A 16,900-nucleotide genomic window follows, 5' to 3' on the forward strand; every position below is an offset into this window, starting at 1 on the left:
CCTAAAACTGGATCGTATATTTGCAAGCATCTGCTAAGAAATCCACCACCCCCTTGATTTTAAGGCTGTTCATAACTGACTGGTCCAGCATCTTCATCAGATCATATGCCCAGATCAGTATCACCCTGTATTAGAGATCATGTCCCCCAAGCAAATCACAAACAAGGCTGCCTCAGGCACTCTCTTCTGCACTGTTTTGCTGCATCTATCCATGTTGTCTTTCAGTGTATTATCACCATCCTTGGACAGAACTGTGCCAGAATGGAGAGCCACCACTGGCACATCAACCTATGGAACTTTGAGGTGTTCCATGATCCTCAGTGGCAGGTGATAGATCCTCTTTGCAAGGGAGGCCAAGGCAGAGCCACCCCCTTCCCTAGAGTGGCCTATTCAGATCTCATGGCCCATTCATAATGTCAAGGAAATGGTGAGATTCTCTGGATCTCAGGGATCCCTGAAGATTCTTTCATCTAAGTCCACTGCCTCAGGGGAAGAACAGGTACTGCCAGGTACTGCTACTGCCTTGGTGCCTGAACTGTTCCCTTTCTCTCCTTGGGGACCATCCCCGAGCCTGGGGAGGTTCTTGAACTCCTGGTCACATGCTAACATCAAATGAGGATTCCCAGACCCAGAAAGCTCTCACCCAAGGGGCATACTGGACCCGTTGCAATCCTGTAGTGCTCTGAGCTTCTAGCGTGGTCCAGGGTGGTAGTGGAGGAGCACGCTTACAAAGCCTCGGGGCACTCAGAAGAGCCAACTGTGGTTCTGTATACACCATGGACTGCGTCCCCAGCCAGGAAGGCTACCACAGGGACTCAGAACCATCCTTGGTATCCTTAATCTTTTGCCTTTGGATTCTAGGGCCAGAGTGGCCAGCAGATGCAGCCCCCATGGATCCTCCTTCCATTGAGAAAAAACTCAAGTTAAGGTAGGTAAGTAGAAATCGAGTGGTACTAGCCATGAGCGGAGCTAACTGAGTGGAGCGGAGCTAACTATTCAAAACTGGCTCTTTGTACCAGCCCACTACTGTGTAAGGGTGTTAAAGGGCCATCCATCCTTGATGGGATGCATGCTAATATGCAATTCATTTGACCATTTTGTTACGTATCCATATTTTCGCAGTAATTGTGCACCGTGTGATGAATATTTGTCCAAAGAGTTTTCTTGCTTAGTAACTCCATAATAGCAAATTTGGCTTCATCTGGCTTTAGAATAATCCCATGCACAAAAATACTCCCACTTAAGTACTTTCTCTTTTGAAATTAGCGAAAAGTATTTTAAAGTGTTTTCAGACAAGGTTTTTGCTCACCTAGCGTGTGTACCATAAAGGCTTTCGTGTTTTTTTAAAAAATCAACATTTTCAAGCTTATGTTTATTACTAAAATATGACTATGTTTATCCACAATTAAGTAGCTCTGAATATGATGATAACACATTATTGAAATGTGTTTTCAGTGTCATATTGTTTAACTCCTGCCCTAATCCTTAAAGACTTCAAAAAGGGTCCAACCAAGAACAGTCCCCAGGATTGAATGTGAATGAGGCCTTATTCTTTGCAAGCAAAAAAAAAAAAATCAACAATAAACCAAAATAAGAAGGAAGGTTTCAGAAATAATGTGTATAGAGATCCAGTAATGACTATCTATTTAACTACATCAAGTGTTCTGTAATTAGAGAACAAGCCTAATTAGCAACCAAGTGACCTTCTAACTATTTGTCACAGTACATTTCAGATGCTTCTATTAATGATTATGTCTAGGCATTGCTAACAAGATATTTTATAATTAACAGAATGTGGAAGCTTCAAATTAACTATGCAAAATATAAACAATTATTTTCTTTCATTGTAGGAAGGAATAGCACTGCCAGGTCCATAGCTTAGAATTTTTTCCAAACCATTTAAGTACTACAAAGATGTCTGATGACTGTGGATTCATGGGAAAATGATACTGTTTGCCAATATGGGTCACTGGCTTTTTGAGAGATCAATCTATAATGTGCAAATTTCCCCTTTGTTTGATGTTTGAACCTAACCAGTGTTGGCTGCATACCATAATACTGGCACTTTTGCTGTTTTAATTACTACTAATAGAGAAAGAACCTATCCCTAGGCTACTAACAATATTTTCTAATCTCAATCACATGAATATATACCAATTCTGAATTGTACAAAATAAAGTAAGGTAAAAAGTCTCTTTATTACCTTATTATTCATGTAGGATCCAATGTCCTGTTTTCAAAGGGTAATTTTCTTCAGTGGTTGTCCTCATACTTGTAATTAAGTATAATGATACTCCCAATGAAAAGTTCAACACCTCTGTTATCAAGTTTAAAGTGTGCTCTGGCCTTTAGCTTTGCAATGTGGAGATGCTAGTATTTAACAATTTAACAATAAATCAATTATCCCCTTCCCTTTCTGTTATGAAACCTGAACTCTCTCACAAAAGGCTGTTTAATGTTACAGGTGTGTAAAGTGTCATATAGTTAGGAATTAAAAGCTACAATAGACTGCAACCCGAAATACCATGGAGGTAATATGATTTCTATAATTTCGGATGGACTTAGGGTTTCCAGTTCAACAGTGACACACACCAGGCATAACTGTGTATAGAAGACAATCATCTGCATCTATTACCAAAACCAAAATTCCTTCAAGTCACTGTAGAAATTAACCACAAACTTGCATAATAAAATTCAGTAAAAGACAACAGATTACTTTCAGTTACAAACTCAGCCTATCATTATGGCTTTGGTACATAAAGAAGAAGAGTTAGTTCTTATATACTACTTTTCTCTACCAGAAGGAGCCTCAAAGCGGTTTACAACCACCTTCCCTTTCTTCTCCCCAAAACAGGCACCCTGTGAGGAAGGTGAGGCTGAGACAGCCCTGATATTATTGCTTGGTCATAACAGCTTTATCAGCGCTGAGGTCACCCAGCTGTTTTCATGTGGAGGAGCGGTGAATCAACCCCAGCTGGTCAGATTAGAAATCCTAACCACTACACCAGGCCGGCTCTTGACATTACTCAAAGGAGGCAGAAGAGCAATTCATGTAGCTCTTTCTAATGCTAGTTTCAGTAAGGAATGCTGGCATGGAGCAAGCTGCATACTTTCATGTGGGTCATGGCTCCAGATATTGGCTCAGCAGCATGGGGAGCAGCTGCACAGAATAATCCCTGAATAAGCCGTATTACAGTACCAAGCTCAACTGCCTACTTTCATGACAAAATCCTATCAATGTTGCACAACTCAGCTATCCTACACATTGGCTTCAGTGCACAATCTCAGCTGCAGATTTGTCGGTCACTTTTTCTCTGGCTCAGAAACCTCCTGTGAGTTTTGATCCGTCAACTAGAGAGGCTCTCCCTCCCTTCTTCCCTTTACTTCTCAATCCATGACTGCAGCACCACACCACTTCAAGAATTCTAATAGGAGATTTTCCTTCAACATTACAAAAATGACAGCAGCTGAGGCATTTGCACAGTCATGTAATGTGAGGGTGGGTCCAGGGAGTCACTGAAGGTGGGCTGGGGGAAAGGAAGGCTAGCAAACATCAGCAATGGGAGGAAAAGTCAAGCGTTTAATCTAAATAGCTATAAATACCAAAGAAACACAGATGCACAGTTTGTGCCAAGGCTAGACATGACACTGTGGCATCCAAAGGAAATTGTAATTCAACACATACACACGGGCTCTAGTTAAAGTTAAGGTTTTCTGGAAGGGTCAGCAGACACTCCTTAAAGTGTATCTATGGGAAAGAATTGAAACAGTATCTAAAAGGTTGGTATGGTTTTCCAACACCAATTTAACAAATAATCTAAATAGAGTTTCTTCTGGACTGATGTAATATGAATCGCATTCAGTATATGCCTTGTAAAATTGTTGTTTATGTTAACCCTAGTTTAATCTTTTTACTTGTTATAAACTGCACTCAGACAAGTTCTGTGAAATTGTCCTGTATTATTTTTTAAAAAATATTATTTTTATATACTTAGTAAATTCCCCCTGATGAAGCTGAATGTGAAATGTGTAGTGGCTATTCAACCATTAAAGGCTCTTTTCCTTAGCACCATTTTTTCCTCTTCACTTTGACTTGGTGTGATCCTTATTTCTCTTCATCAGAGAGTAGAGCATGTTTGCATTGTGTGTTCTGTTCTCTGGTCAAGATTTTAGAGTTAATGTTTATATTGCTTGAAGCTATTCCTTAAATCCTAAGTACAGCTGCTGTTCTGCTTCCCCCAGCAACTAACACAACCTACAGGCTTGTAGTTAAGAGGCTTGAGCATTTGTTTGGCAGGCCAATAATCCTTGAGGGTCAATTGCTGGTTACTTTTACATTTCTTCTGTGGTTTTATTTTGGGCATGCATTTTTTGGTGTATGCACACTTCTTCCGGTACATCAAAACAGAAGTCATCAACCATTACATTTAGGTAGAGGGTGAGGAGGGTGTTGCCAGGAAGGGCCAATTAGAGTCAAGATGCATAACTAACTGAACGGTAAATACTGTTCACATACCAGTCAGGGTCCAACTTGGTCCACACTGCATGTCTAAAAGAAGGAGGCTTTAGGCAGACCAGGCATGCAGAACAGTCTGCCGCATCATTTCCGTATACTGTTCCTAGTCCCATGACTCCAGAGAAGTTGTAAGTCCCAAAGCACCTGACAGGCAATGTAACCCTGGGAAGGTGTGCATGTGTGGCCATTCATCAGCACATATGCGAGGATTGTTACACTGCCTGCTTTCAGTTCCTTACACTGTTGAAATTCAGCAGCCATCTCCACACAGGGTACCACAAACAGAGCAGTGTCATTGATTCGACTGCAAGTGAAAAGCGAGCTGTGGTGGCCAGCTCCAGTTTTTATCAACAAGAATGGGGAAAGAGCCCATTTTGATCATGCATGGTACACACACAGAAGCAGCTGTGTGACTTTCCAGATTAAACCTACAAACTAGGTGCTGGAGAGGGGGAAATCAAAGCAGGGCAACTTCAGTCCCATCTGCTCAAGAGAGACTGTAGTGGCAAACATTAAGAGCATTTCCACACATTGGTAAAAATAGCATTATGCTAGCTGAATGGCGTAATGCTAAATATAATCGTGCCTTCCACCCCCTCCTCACCTTTTTGATGTCTCGCTTTTCTTTGACACCTTTTCACCCTCCACAAGTGCTACTTGAAATGGCGGAAGAGAGCAACGCGTTTTGTACGCAACTCTCTACCGCCTGTCAATCAAGTCAGGCAGATACATAGCACTTTTTGAACACTACCCCTTATGGAATCATGCGTCTTGATAATTTAAAAAATTAATCTCGTTCCCAATTTTTTTTTTGGGGGGGGGGGAGCGAGCTCCAAAGAGGCATGCTTTGTGCTGGGAGACATGTTGGGAGAAATACTTCTGACACTGCCTGCATGTTTGTCGGCCTATCCATTGCTGCAGGACGTTAGGCATTTTAAAAAAGAAGTTCCCGTCCTAAGGAACAAGGGAGAGGGAGATGAGTGTGAGGACAAGACAAGTCAGGTGCCTTTCGCATGTTTTAGCCTCCATAACTTCCCTCCACTGCTTGCTCTCCACTAGCTAGCTCTACATAGGTTGGTGAATCCACTTTTGGGGATTCACCAACTAGTGCTTTAAAATGGAGGATGTAGCCAGAGGGTTACTGTTCAGACACTGCATGTTGGCAACGTCATATGAAGGGCCCAGAATAGAATGACTACCTAAGGTAAATATTTCACTACATTTAAAGGAAATGGCCTAAATATAGAAAGAGAGGGAGTTTCTGGGGCCGAGTGGCCCCAGAAACAGCCCAGAGAATAATTGCCTAGGTGGTCACCATGTGTTCCTGATAATGTGAAAAGTACAGATCCCTAACAGATTAGAGGGTACAAGCTACAATTTGGAAACAATTCTGGTCAGATCTAACAAGTATGTCAGAAAGCAAACTTCAGTTACTGGCAGCAGATCCACTGAACAATCAGGCAAACCATGGCTTCGAGAAAATAGCCTTTATGAGAGGAGAGAAAGGAGATGCGAACAAGATATTTAGGGGGAGATGGAATTCCAAGTTGTGGAAGGTCCATTTGAACAGGTAGATATTCCTCTTGATCATCTCCCTTTGAGCATCCTAGGTAGGCATTCCCTGTGAGCATTCCCCTTTAAACTCCATGGGGAACACAAGAGACTCCCTGACCAATGGACTTGTAAATTGTGCCTCTGCCTGAATCCTCCTATGATAAGCAATTTGAGGTTCCCATTTTTGGGGACAATGACCAACAGCAAGGCATTAGGTTTAGGCAAAAAAATTGGGTGCAGGTGTTCACACCTCTGGCACGAGAAGAAACTCAGTCACCATCAGGGAAGTGTATGTCTTGGGAGACAGGATGCATCTTAAATGAGCTGAGCTGCTCTGGAAAGCCGCCTAAGGAATAAATAATATTACTCAGGGAAAATATGCAAAACATGGGGGAACTCATTGGGAACATGATGACAATCACTTTAGAATATAAATATCCTGATTCCTCTCTTATCTAATTACAGCTGCTGAAAGTCAATTTGGGATTTGTGGGCACATCCTGTGGTGAAGTCTGGACATGGATCTTGGCTCAAGCAGGGAGAAGCATGGTATACTGAAAGAACAAACAAGTAGCCATTAGTTACTCTATAGAAATTAAAAGCACTGATATACTTAACCAATTTTTTATTTAGATTCAGATATCCAAAAAATTACTGATGTTACTTTTTTTTCTTCCACTTGCAGGTGGAAGGAAAAAAGTAACATAAATCCAAATCTCAAAAAAAATTACTGATATCAGTGCGTTCAATTTCTATTGATAGAGTAACTAATTACTACTTGTCTTTTCTTTTAGTACAGTGTTACTGTTTTGGTTCCTTTTTGTAATGCATTTGCTCTGTATGGTCCCCCCTCCCTTTTCTTTTCTTTCTTCAGGGAGAAGCATGAGACATCACCTGTCTAGACCAATGCAGCATGCACTGAGAACATGTGTCACCAACACTAGCTGAGGTGGTTGTATACCATAGCCATGTGTATCATGCTGACCTGGAACAATGACTGCAATGCTTTCCAGATGTCTGGATCGTTTGGTTGGAGCTGCTGCAGAGGCAGGAGATCTAGGTGCACTGAATCCCAAACAACTGATGATGCACAGGTGAATTCTGCAAGGTACATCAGACCTGTGGAGGGTTTTGCCCATGGTGACAGAGTAATAATTAATCCAGACATTTTTCACCAAGAGAGAAAAGACAGCTATTTTTTATACCCCATTTTTCACTACCTGAAGGAATCACAAAGTGGCTTACAAAGACCAGCAATCTAAGCTGTTCGGCACCTGTGAAATTTAGGCATTGGCTGGGGACACCTTACAGAGTGTGCGGGAGCTCCATCCATTGCCCTAAGTACCTTCCAGAAGCTTTGGGATTGAGGGCGTTGCAGCCACCTTCAGGGCTGGCAATGGGAAGAAACAGTGGCTTCTGCCAATTCTGGCCCCTGAGACTAGCTCTCTTTCCTTGGTAACCCCAGTAGGCCGGGGGGGGGGGGTGGCATTGCCAGCAAATAAGCTGCCAACTGCACCTACAGGCCCCAGCTTGTTGTATCAAGACCTGAGGAACCTATAATCACTAAAGCTGTGGTCTGATATTTTCTCAGTCGTGTGTCATTCTCATCCCCCTCCCCTTTAGGCATCTCCCCTCTCCACACCCAAGGTGAACTAAATGCCTTGTGCCCATGTAGGCTATAGCACCAAGTATTTTAATCAGCAGCCCCAGATTAAAATTTACAGCCAACCAAGTCAAAACTAATGAGCAAATGCTGCTGGTCTAACATTTGTTGTTTCTCTTGCTGAATATGTTGCCCTTTATGTTCACCCGTTCATACAGTGAGCTACCTGTAGAGTTGCTGCATACAGAAATTCAGCTCTTCGACTCCCACAGGTATTGACGCATTGCTACTTCGCAGGCTTTTAAATACATACAAAACTATCCTTATTTGGTGTTTAGTTTTAACATGAAAGCAGCTGTTTGGAAGTCCAGGGTTTTGTTTTGTTTTTGTCAGTTTCTAACCCCAGGCATATAAGGACTGCTGTAGATGAAAGAAAATTATGGTCTGCCTTATTTTGTACATTATAGGACTGAGGTATAGTACCATGACCAGGCTCTGTTACGCCCTTAAATCAAGTACTCACAGACGTAATGTTGAAACAGAACATTTGTCATATGGCTTCTTTGTTACCAAATAACATGCTTTACATGGGTTATGTTTTGCTTCTATCTCCAATTCAGCCAGCCAGCCTCCTGCATTTTGTTTACTTTGTTCATTTTCAATATCATGCCTAGGAAATGGTTAAATTCATGCCCTACCTTAACAGAGGAGTTTAGGGACCCTGCAGCTTCTCAGCTTGCATTGTCAGTCAGGTGCTAATATTTTCTTCCTATTTGCAAAATAACTACAGCCACTGCAAGCATCCTTGGACACGTTCTGCACAGGAACAGAAATTGCTACATTTCAGTAATGAAAGAATCAGCAGATAACAACTCCTCTTCTTCTCCAAGTGCAAATTTAAGATAAATGGTTGCAACAAACTATGCCTCAATGGTGAATAAATCAATCCCTCCCACCCGCCGGAACCTATCTTCTGCCTGTGTGCCAATCAGCACAGGACTGGGTTTCTGTCTCAAGAACACTGCCAGACACTCAGCTAAGGAAGTTGCTCACCACTCAGAGCATATCCGCCCCTTACATCTGTCAACTGTCGAAATGTTAAACTTGCTTAATATGAGATTAGCCAATATTGGAGAACTATTTGTCCATGCTTTCTGTATAACCCTTGCTTTATCCTTTGCTTTCAATGGTTTAGTAGTTTCAGTACAGTCACTGTATCCATACAAACTAGCTTGCTAATTTTTAAACTGTGCTCTGTTTCTGTGCCTTTAACTACAACATCATCTCCAGGCATTGTAAATATCAATATTTTTTCACCTGCTAAATCCTGCAGAAGTGGGTCAGATCATTTTTCTAGTCAACTGGCAACTATACGTGTAAACCAGGGGTGAATATGTTAAACTTGCTTATGTTAAACTGTTAAACTGTCGAAATGTTAAACTTGCTTAATATGAGATTAGCCAATATTGGAGAACTATTTGTCCATGCTTTCTGTATAACCCTTGCTTTATCATTTGCTTTCAATGGTTTAGTAGTTTCAGTACAGTCACTGTATCCATACAAACTGGCTTTGCTAATTTTTAAACTGTGCTCTGTTTCTGTGCCTTTAACTACAACATCATCTCCAGGCATTGTAAATATCAATATTTTTTCACCTGCTAAATCCTGCAGAAGTGGGTCAGATCATTTTTCTAGTCAACTGGCAACCATACGTGTAAACCAGGGTAGTCAAACTGCGGCACTCCAGATATCCATGGACTACAATTCCCATGAGCCCCTGCCAGCATTTGGGAATTGTAGTCCATAGGCATCTGGAGAGCCACAGTTTGACTACCCCTGGTGTAAACTCTCAGCTGACAGTAACAGATAAAGTGCTGCAGGTTTGATGTATATATTTTTGGGCACCTGTGCTTTTTACAGCAATAAAACAAAACAAATTCAACAGTGAAGCTTCACTGAATCTTCATGCAAAAAAAGAATAAGCAAGCAAGCAAACTCTATATCCATGCATCCATATCATGCACTTGTTCTGAAGTTCTGCCGGGAAAAGGTGGTAACCGGGTACTCTTTAATGTGCGATGAGTAAGAAGTGCTGTGTGAACTCATACAGAACTCTTCATCAACTTTGACATAAAAACAGCTTGTATGCAAGTATGCAAAATAAAAAGGGATTAGTTACTGGGCATGGGTAGTTACATAAAATAACTAAACAGTAACCAGACTTCTATGCATTCAGCTTAATAAAAAGCAGCAGTCAATTCGAAATATTTTAAGTCCTTTGATAATGGAATTAGGTTCTTTTATCTTGTTGATAGTGACATGACATCTCACATTTTAATTGCTTCAATCAGTTTGGAATCAAATATAGAACTTTATGAAATCCCCAGACGATTATGAGCATTTTGCCAATGTGATACTACGACTACTACTGTGACAGTATATTGGAAGAGCAACCACTGACCGAAGACAAAACAGAAAGCGGGTCACTTAACCTAGGATCCCGTTTTGGTTGACTCTTTATGTTTGATCATATGTTTGACCATTTAGACTTTATGTTATAACCTTTTCATCTATAAATATAGAGAAGACTACTATGTGCCTCGTGATTTCCTTTTTTCAATCAGTTTGGAGACACAAACACACATACACACACACACACACACACACACACATATACAGGAAAGCCAGCAACAGTCAGAAAATATGTAGAGCAATAAAAATTAGGTCATCCATCCTGCATCCCTTGTAGAACTCCAGAATTAATGCTGCCTTAACTAGAACATATTTTACAGCACATTTAAACAAAACAATAACTCTGGTCTACTGCCGGTTACATTATGATGCATTACAATGCCCTTTATAAAAAGAGCAATTAAATCTAATGTATTTTTAATGAAGCCACAGGGCTACAAAGTGGTAAGATGACACTAGGACTGCTGAAGCAGGTATAGAAGTGCCTTGGAGAAGCATCCAGAGTCAAAATAACTTCCTTTAATGAAACATCATCTGTCATGCAAAGGAAATCATCATACCAAAGGCTAGTTCTCAAAATAATGACCCTCCCCATTCTTCTGCCACTGTCCAAAAGACCCAAAAATACATCAGATGTTCCACTAAGGAGCAACAATGTCTCACATAGTTTGACCCTACGTTGTACTTTTATCCATTCTGAATTTATTTCCAATCAATTTCATTAGGATGATCCCATTCTAGTACAGAACAATGATAACTAATCAGAACATTTTTTTCCTGTTATTTCAACAACAACAAAAAATTATATGCAAGGATCACCAGGCAAAGATTTTCATGGCACAAATACAAATGATGTTGGGGGAACAAGACAGGGTTTTTTTTAATTTTTAAAAGTTTCAACTATCCAAGAGGGAGAAAATATTAGTGATGAGAACCCTGCTACTACTCTAGTCTTCAGCACCAGGTCCAACTCAAAGTTCTGGAGGAACCCATAGCTTGTTTCCTTTCCTTGTGAAACTGGTCCATTTACCTCCAGGAAAAACAATCAAAAATGGGAGTGGAAAAAACTTAACTCAAAAGTTGAATTAAGAGCTAAAAGGTTAAAGAATTATAAATCTAAGGTCCCAATACAGCTTTATATATGGCAAACATGTCACCAAATATTAGAAAATTATTTATTACAATTGAATTAAAACACTTATAGGCCCAATATAACAATTCTCAAAAAAGAATAAATATCATACAATTATGTCAAACATAGGCCTAATGTGATGCTGACCATATGTGTTTTGGTCAAATATTCTTCCTTGGTGGTCAAGCATAGTGATTACACAATGGTTCCAGACACTGCACGTTCTAAAACTAGGACCAAGTTAAAATTGTTATAAACATTATCTGTGAGACAGTCGGAGATAAAATTTCACAAACCTCATATTGATAAACCTCTGCCTTGGCCAAATAAATGTGTTCAGAATGATATTATGATAGCATACCTTTCTATTTTGGTGCAAGGAAATATAGCCAAGATGTAGTATGGAGCCAATGCTCTAATTGTAGTGCTTATCCTCATGTTCTGCTTCTTGTTCTTTGTCAATCTGTACGAGAATGAGCTTTCGTATCCTGAGACTGCTAATTTTATTGAGAACCCTTTTATGGAAAACACTGTCCAATGTTTCTTTTCCTGAAAATCTGAATACCTAGTGGATCATCCTTATCTGCATATATTTATTGGCTTGCAGTTGCAATCCTAAGAATAGGCTTGCTCCCTAAAAGAACTCAAAGGTTGATGAGGCTTCACTTCTTTTTATAAAAGCTATGTTGATGCATCGCCAGCAAACTTTTCTATTGATCGTTATCCCTGCAAATGGCAGCAGAAAACACAAGTGCACATCAGCTAGTGTCTCAGGAAACAAAGCTTTGCTGCCCTATGGTCCTGCTCACATGGCATCTTGCTATAATAGCTACTGCTGCTCCACAGCTAACTCATACAGCACTTTAGTTATGCAATACAGGGCCAATCATATGAAACACCACATCAGCAGTCCTGACAAGGATAAAACCCCAGACTGAAAAGAAACCATATGAGCCATAGAGCCAGCTTGGTGTAGTGGTTAGGAGCGCCAACTTCTGATTTGGCAAACTGAGTTTAATTCCTCATTCCTCCACATGCAGCCAACTGGGTGACAGTGGGTTCGCCCTCATAAAGCTGTTTTGGCCAAGCAATAATATCAGGGTTGTCTCAGCCTCTCCTACCTCACAGGGTTTTTGTTGTGGGGAGATGAAAGGGATGGTGACTGAAAGCTGCACTGAGACTCCTGGTAGAGAGAATTGGCATATAAGAACCAACTCTTCTTCTTCATATGTTTCTACACTTTTATCCACAACTAATGCAACATGAAAAATCAAGCATAGGAAATTACATCAGAAGTATAATTTCTATAAAGAGCCTAAGTTGGAGCTACAAGTTAGCAAAATACAATGCCTATGTCATACTGTTTAGGGCAGTGGTCCCCAACCTTTTTATCACCAGGGACTGGTCAATGCTTGACAATTTTACTGAGGCCCGGGGGGAGTAGTCTTTTGCCGAAGGATGTTGCTGCCGCTGCTCCACTTGCTTTCCCGTTGGTACCCCTGACTTCCCACTGCCCGTTGGGGACTCTGCCAGCAGCAGCTGCACAGTGCCATGCCGAGGGGGAGCCCCAGCCATGGCGGAGAACACCAAGGTGAGCCGGCAGCAGAGTGGCAGGGCAGTCCCCGAGGCAGCAGCTGGGAAGGAGGATGAGGAGGAGCCGGGGCCCGGTACCGACTGATCCACGGACCGGTACCAGTCCCCGGACCGGGGATTGGGGACCACTGGTTTAGGGGACATGCAGCAGATAAGGAATATCATTAGCCTACTGTGTCTAGAATGCAAATGAATCAGAAGTCAACTATTTAGTTTTTCTGGAATGAGATGTTCAAGATCCCTGGCTCCTAACAGCTAGCTTAATCATAAGACTGGTGACTTGATTTTGTTTTATTTCTGTGTTCTTATTGGGTTTTGGACAAGCCTAAATTAAAACAGGTGAAGAAGCTGATTTTCGCAGAAATTTTCAGCAGCAGCAAAAATTTTCTCCCCTTCATTTCCTGCAATTTCCCAGGAATTTTGTCCCCAAGGAAAGTATAGCAATAAACATTATGCTGAAAAACACTGTCTTCATGTTCCTAAATTATAAATATCACCCATTTGACCAGTTCAGAAAACATGGTCCTTAAATGTTTAAATATATGTTTCCTGATTGGCAGGGATCACTCAAAAAACAAGCAAATGTGTTACCCAAGTAAGGTGGTTTCATAGCAATAGCAGATCAGGAGAACAGCAACAAACCAACAGGCATAAAAAAGTAAACTTTCAGCATTATTGGGATTGGTTTGTTTGCATTCAGTGTTCAGCTACCCCCCTCACACCACATTTGCAAAGCTGTGTGTATATAACTGATATACACCTATAACAACCTAGCCATATGATCTAGTAATTAATACACAAAGAATAATGGTTTCTCCATGAGTTATGCAGAATGGATTTCTGGAGAAAGATTTTATTATTGTTCAGTGTTTATAACTTGACTGTTGCTCAGATGGCCAAACTGTAGCTCTCCAGATGTCCATGGACTACAATTACCCAAAAGGCCTCCATGTAACTGTAATCCATGGACATCTGGAGAGCCACAGTTTGGCCACCTTTGCTCAAGGTAATAATTGTAGGGGTGTAGATGCAAGAAGTTCTGCATGTAACTTTGTAAGCTGCTGAAGGATGTTGAGAAATACTACATACAACCTGACTAATCTATATCTGGTATAGAAAAGCCACCCCCCCCCCCAGAAAAAATCTTTCTGTGACAGAAATACAAATGGAGAGGAAGACAGAGCAAAGTAAATCATTAAATTAAAACCTTTTCACTATCTCTGAGCCATTGAAATCTTAGCTCCTAACAGAAAGCAATTACATTCATATCATAACTGACAAGCAGCACAGTTACTGTAAAGCACTGAAATACTCATCCACAAAAATATCTGTTTATCATCATTATTAATACTATCATGATCATGATTTTTTTTAAAAATGCCTAAGTAGCAATCAACCACCAATAATAAGAATTGGAAAAGTAAATCTGAAGTGGGAGGGGGGGGTTGGTCAGAGATCGCCAAGGAAACTTTTCAGACTCCTTTCCTTTAAATCCCCTGTTTCACATCAATACTGCTTATTGGATAAAATTCAGTGTAGTCCTGAATCAGAGGTATACTTTCTTTGGACAAGGGCTATTTAGCCAGCAATGGTTATAGTCACATATACTTATCCATCAATTTGCCTAGCACCTGGTGGCCATTACTCCATCTAAGACAGGTGGCAGTAGCACATACAACGAACTGTTTGGAGTATTTCTGTTTGTCTGTCTTGAACCCACTACTGACAATCAATGTTATTTAACAACTCCAAGTTCTGACATGGTGATGTATTTGACTAGAAGAGGTTGGGCTTTGCAAGGAATTGTTTGCTGATTAATTGACCTGCAGGTTGCACTAAACAAAAATTCCTTGTTTTTCTAATTCTTGAATGTGGTTTTTCTGTTTTCTTTCTCAAAAACAGTTCTTGAGATACGTTATTAATTTTCCCTGTCTTCCAGATCTCTCTTACACAGCAAGTCAAGGTACAGGTTTGGGAGGTAGTGAAGCTACGCTACTAGACAGCTCATTCTTCAACCTCAATGGCCAAGAACGTTGCCTTTTCAGACATGTTTGAGCAAATAGGTTGAACAGAGAATATGCTAATAGCCTTCTGTGAATGAAACACAAGCCTGAATTGGTGTTGGCAGATCACAGTATCACACCACCCTCAGCAGCCTGTAAACTGAATGGATTTTTTTTTAAACGTTATTATTATTATTCAGATAGTTGGCTGAAAAAATCCTGCCAGAATAAAGCTGCTGTCAGTGGACAACAAAAAATCCTTTCAGAACAAAATAAAATTAGGACTTAACATCCCAGTGCAAGGAAAAGGTTATTTTCGTTCACTTAGCCAGGGAGGACAGTTTTTAAGTTGTGTGTGTGCGTTTTACTTCAACAGTGTTCCAGGAGCTGCTCAGCAAGCAAACTAGAAATGGCAATTATGAAACACTGCTTTTTAATACCTACACAAAATTCACAAATAAATTATACAAGCGAGGACCCATGAGAAACTCACAGAAGAATTTCCTCACTGATCCCTAATTTGTCCTCTGGATTCTATCCCCATCCCCCCCCCCATCACCTTTCTCTGCCCTTTTCTCTCACTGCCACCTCCCTACCCTTCTTTTTCCATCCACACCATACTTCTCCCCACTTACCTCTAACACTGACCCCCACTTCCTCTTGCCCTCTCACTGCACCCTCTGTCACCAGTCTGACTTCTGCTTATCTACTCTCTCCTTGTCATTCTGTCCACAGCACCCTGCCTTGTTGCTTTGCATACTACCCTCTCCTCACTGCTCTGTCTGCTACCTCACCCTTCTGCCCACTCACTCTTCCCTTGTAATTTGGCCCATCAGTCCCCCTACTCAGCACTGCTCTACTTCTACCCACTCCCTCATCTCCAGACCTAGCACCTCAGCTGCTCTCCTTAAGGGGCTGACTGCCAAGACTGAGGTGACAGCAAGGGAAGTGAGTGGGGAGGAAGAAAAGGAGTGAATAGAGCCATAGCAGAGGCTCCAACTCGCACAATTGTAACCCTCCAACTTTGTCTATATGGCCCTGATCAACAGATTAAAATATATGCACATAAGCACATGGTTGACTATTATTATTACAAGTGGGGAACCTGCAAGGACTTGAAGAGGACATTTCTATTTATTTAATTACATTTACCGTATTTGCCGGCGTATAAGACGACCCCCCAACATTTCCACTCAAAATACAGTACTATGGGCCACTATGGGCAGCTATGTCTATCCCAACTGAAGTGCACCCAGCATATAAGACGACCCCCCCCCCACTTGGAGGCATGTTTTTCAGGGGGGAAAAGTAGTCTTATACGCCAGCAAATACTGTATATACTGTTCTTCCTTGTGGCTTAGGACATTTTACAGTAAAATTCATGGTGCAATACAAAGAACATATAACTGAGAACATATATATTTTATATTGTACTAGGGACCAAGCCTGTTGTACTTGTAAATACAACGAGTGCTAGGTGTGCTTTTGGGGCCGGGGGAAAGGTTTCCTTCCCCCCACCCCCGGGCCCAGAAGCGCACCTGCAGCCTTCTCGAAGGCTGGACTCCGAGGCATTGTACGATTTTGAAGTCCCATCTCCAAAACGCAAGGAATATTTCCAACCCAGGGGTAGCCAACCTACAGGTGGGGCCTGGAGAGCTCCTGGAATTACAGCTCATCTTCATAGTATAAAGATCAGCCCCCCACCCCAGGCAGAAAGGGCTACTTTGGCCAAGGTTGTGGTGGGGAAGAAAAATTTAAGGCCTCCCACACAGGTCGTTGTTGAATTGAAAGACTTGAGGTCTACTGCACAGGGTTGTTGTGCAGATAAAACAGGACAAAAGAACCTCCACAACAGCATCCAGTTTTGTCTGCAGAATAACGCTGTGCAGTGGCCTCAAATCTGCAGAGAGTTGCAAAGAAGAAAGACACATGGCTTGGCTGTGTCTAACCCCCAGCCAGAGCAGTATTTTATGAGAGAAGGGGCTTTTCTGTGGCCTCCCTGTCAGCCGTTTGGCAGAAGGAGAAAT

The 16,900-nt window shown here is 41.4% G+C and overlaps 1 protein-coding gene across 4 annotated transcripts in view; it reads right to left on the bottom strand.

The window, feature by feature from the left end:
• Positions 1 to 16,900, bottom strand: part of ACSL6 (acyl-CoA synthetase long chain family member 6) — a 131,696-nt gene that overhangs the window by 103,493 nt on the left and 11,303 nt on the right. Inside the window, exons 2-3 of one of the 4 annotated variants that reach the window (XM_077326883.1) lie at positions 8,372 to 8,489; positions 7,056 to 7,189 (exon numbers count right to left, since the gene is read on the bottom strand). The exons of 2 other annotated variants lie outside the window; for them this stretch is intronic. The gene's annotated coding sequence lies outside the window, so the exon portion shown is untranslated. The remainder of the gene's footprint in view (positions 1 to 7,055; positions 7,190 to 8,371; positions 8,490 to 16,900) is intronic. One more of the 4 variants, XM_077326882.1, reaches the window with a different exon arrangement.

The sequence above is a fragment of the Paroedura picta genome, chromosome 3 (genome assembly GCF_049243985.1).
Source record: "Paroedura picta isolate Pp20150507F chromosome 3, Ppicta_v3.0, whole genome shotgun sequence".
NCBI classification, from domain to species: Eukaryota; Metazoa; Chordata; class Lepidosauria; order Squamata; family Gekkonidae; genus Paroedura; species Paroedura picta.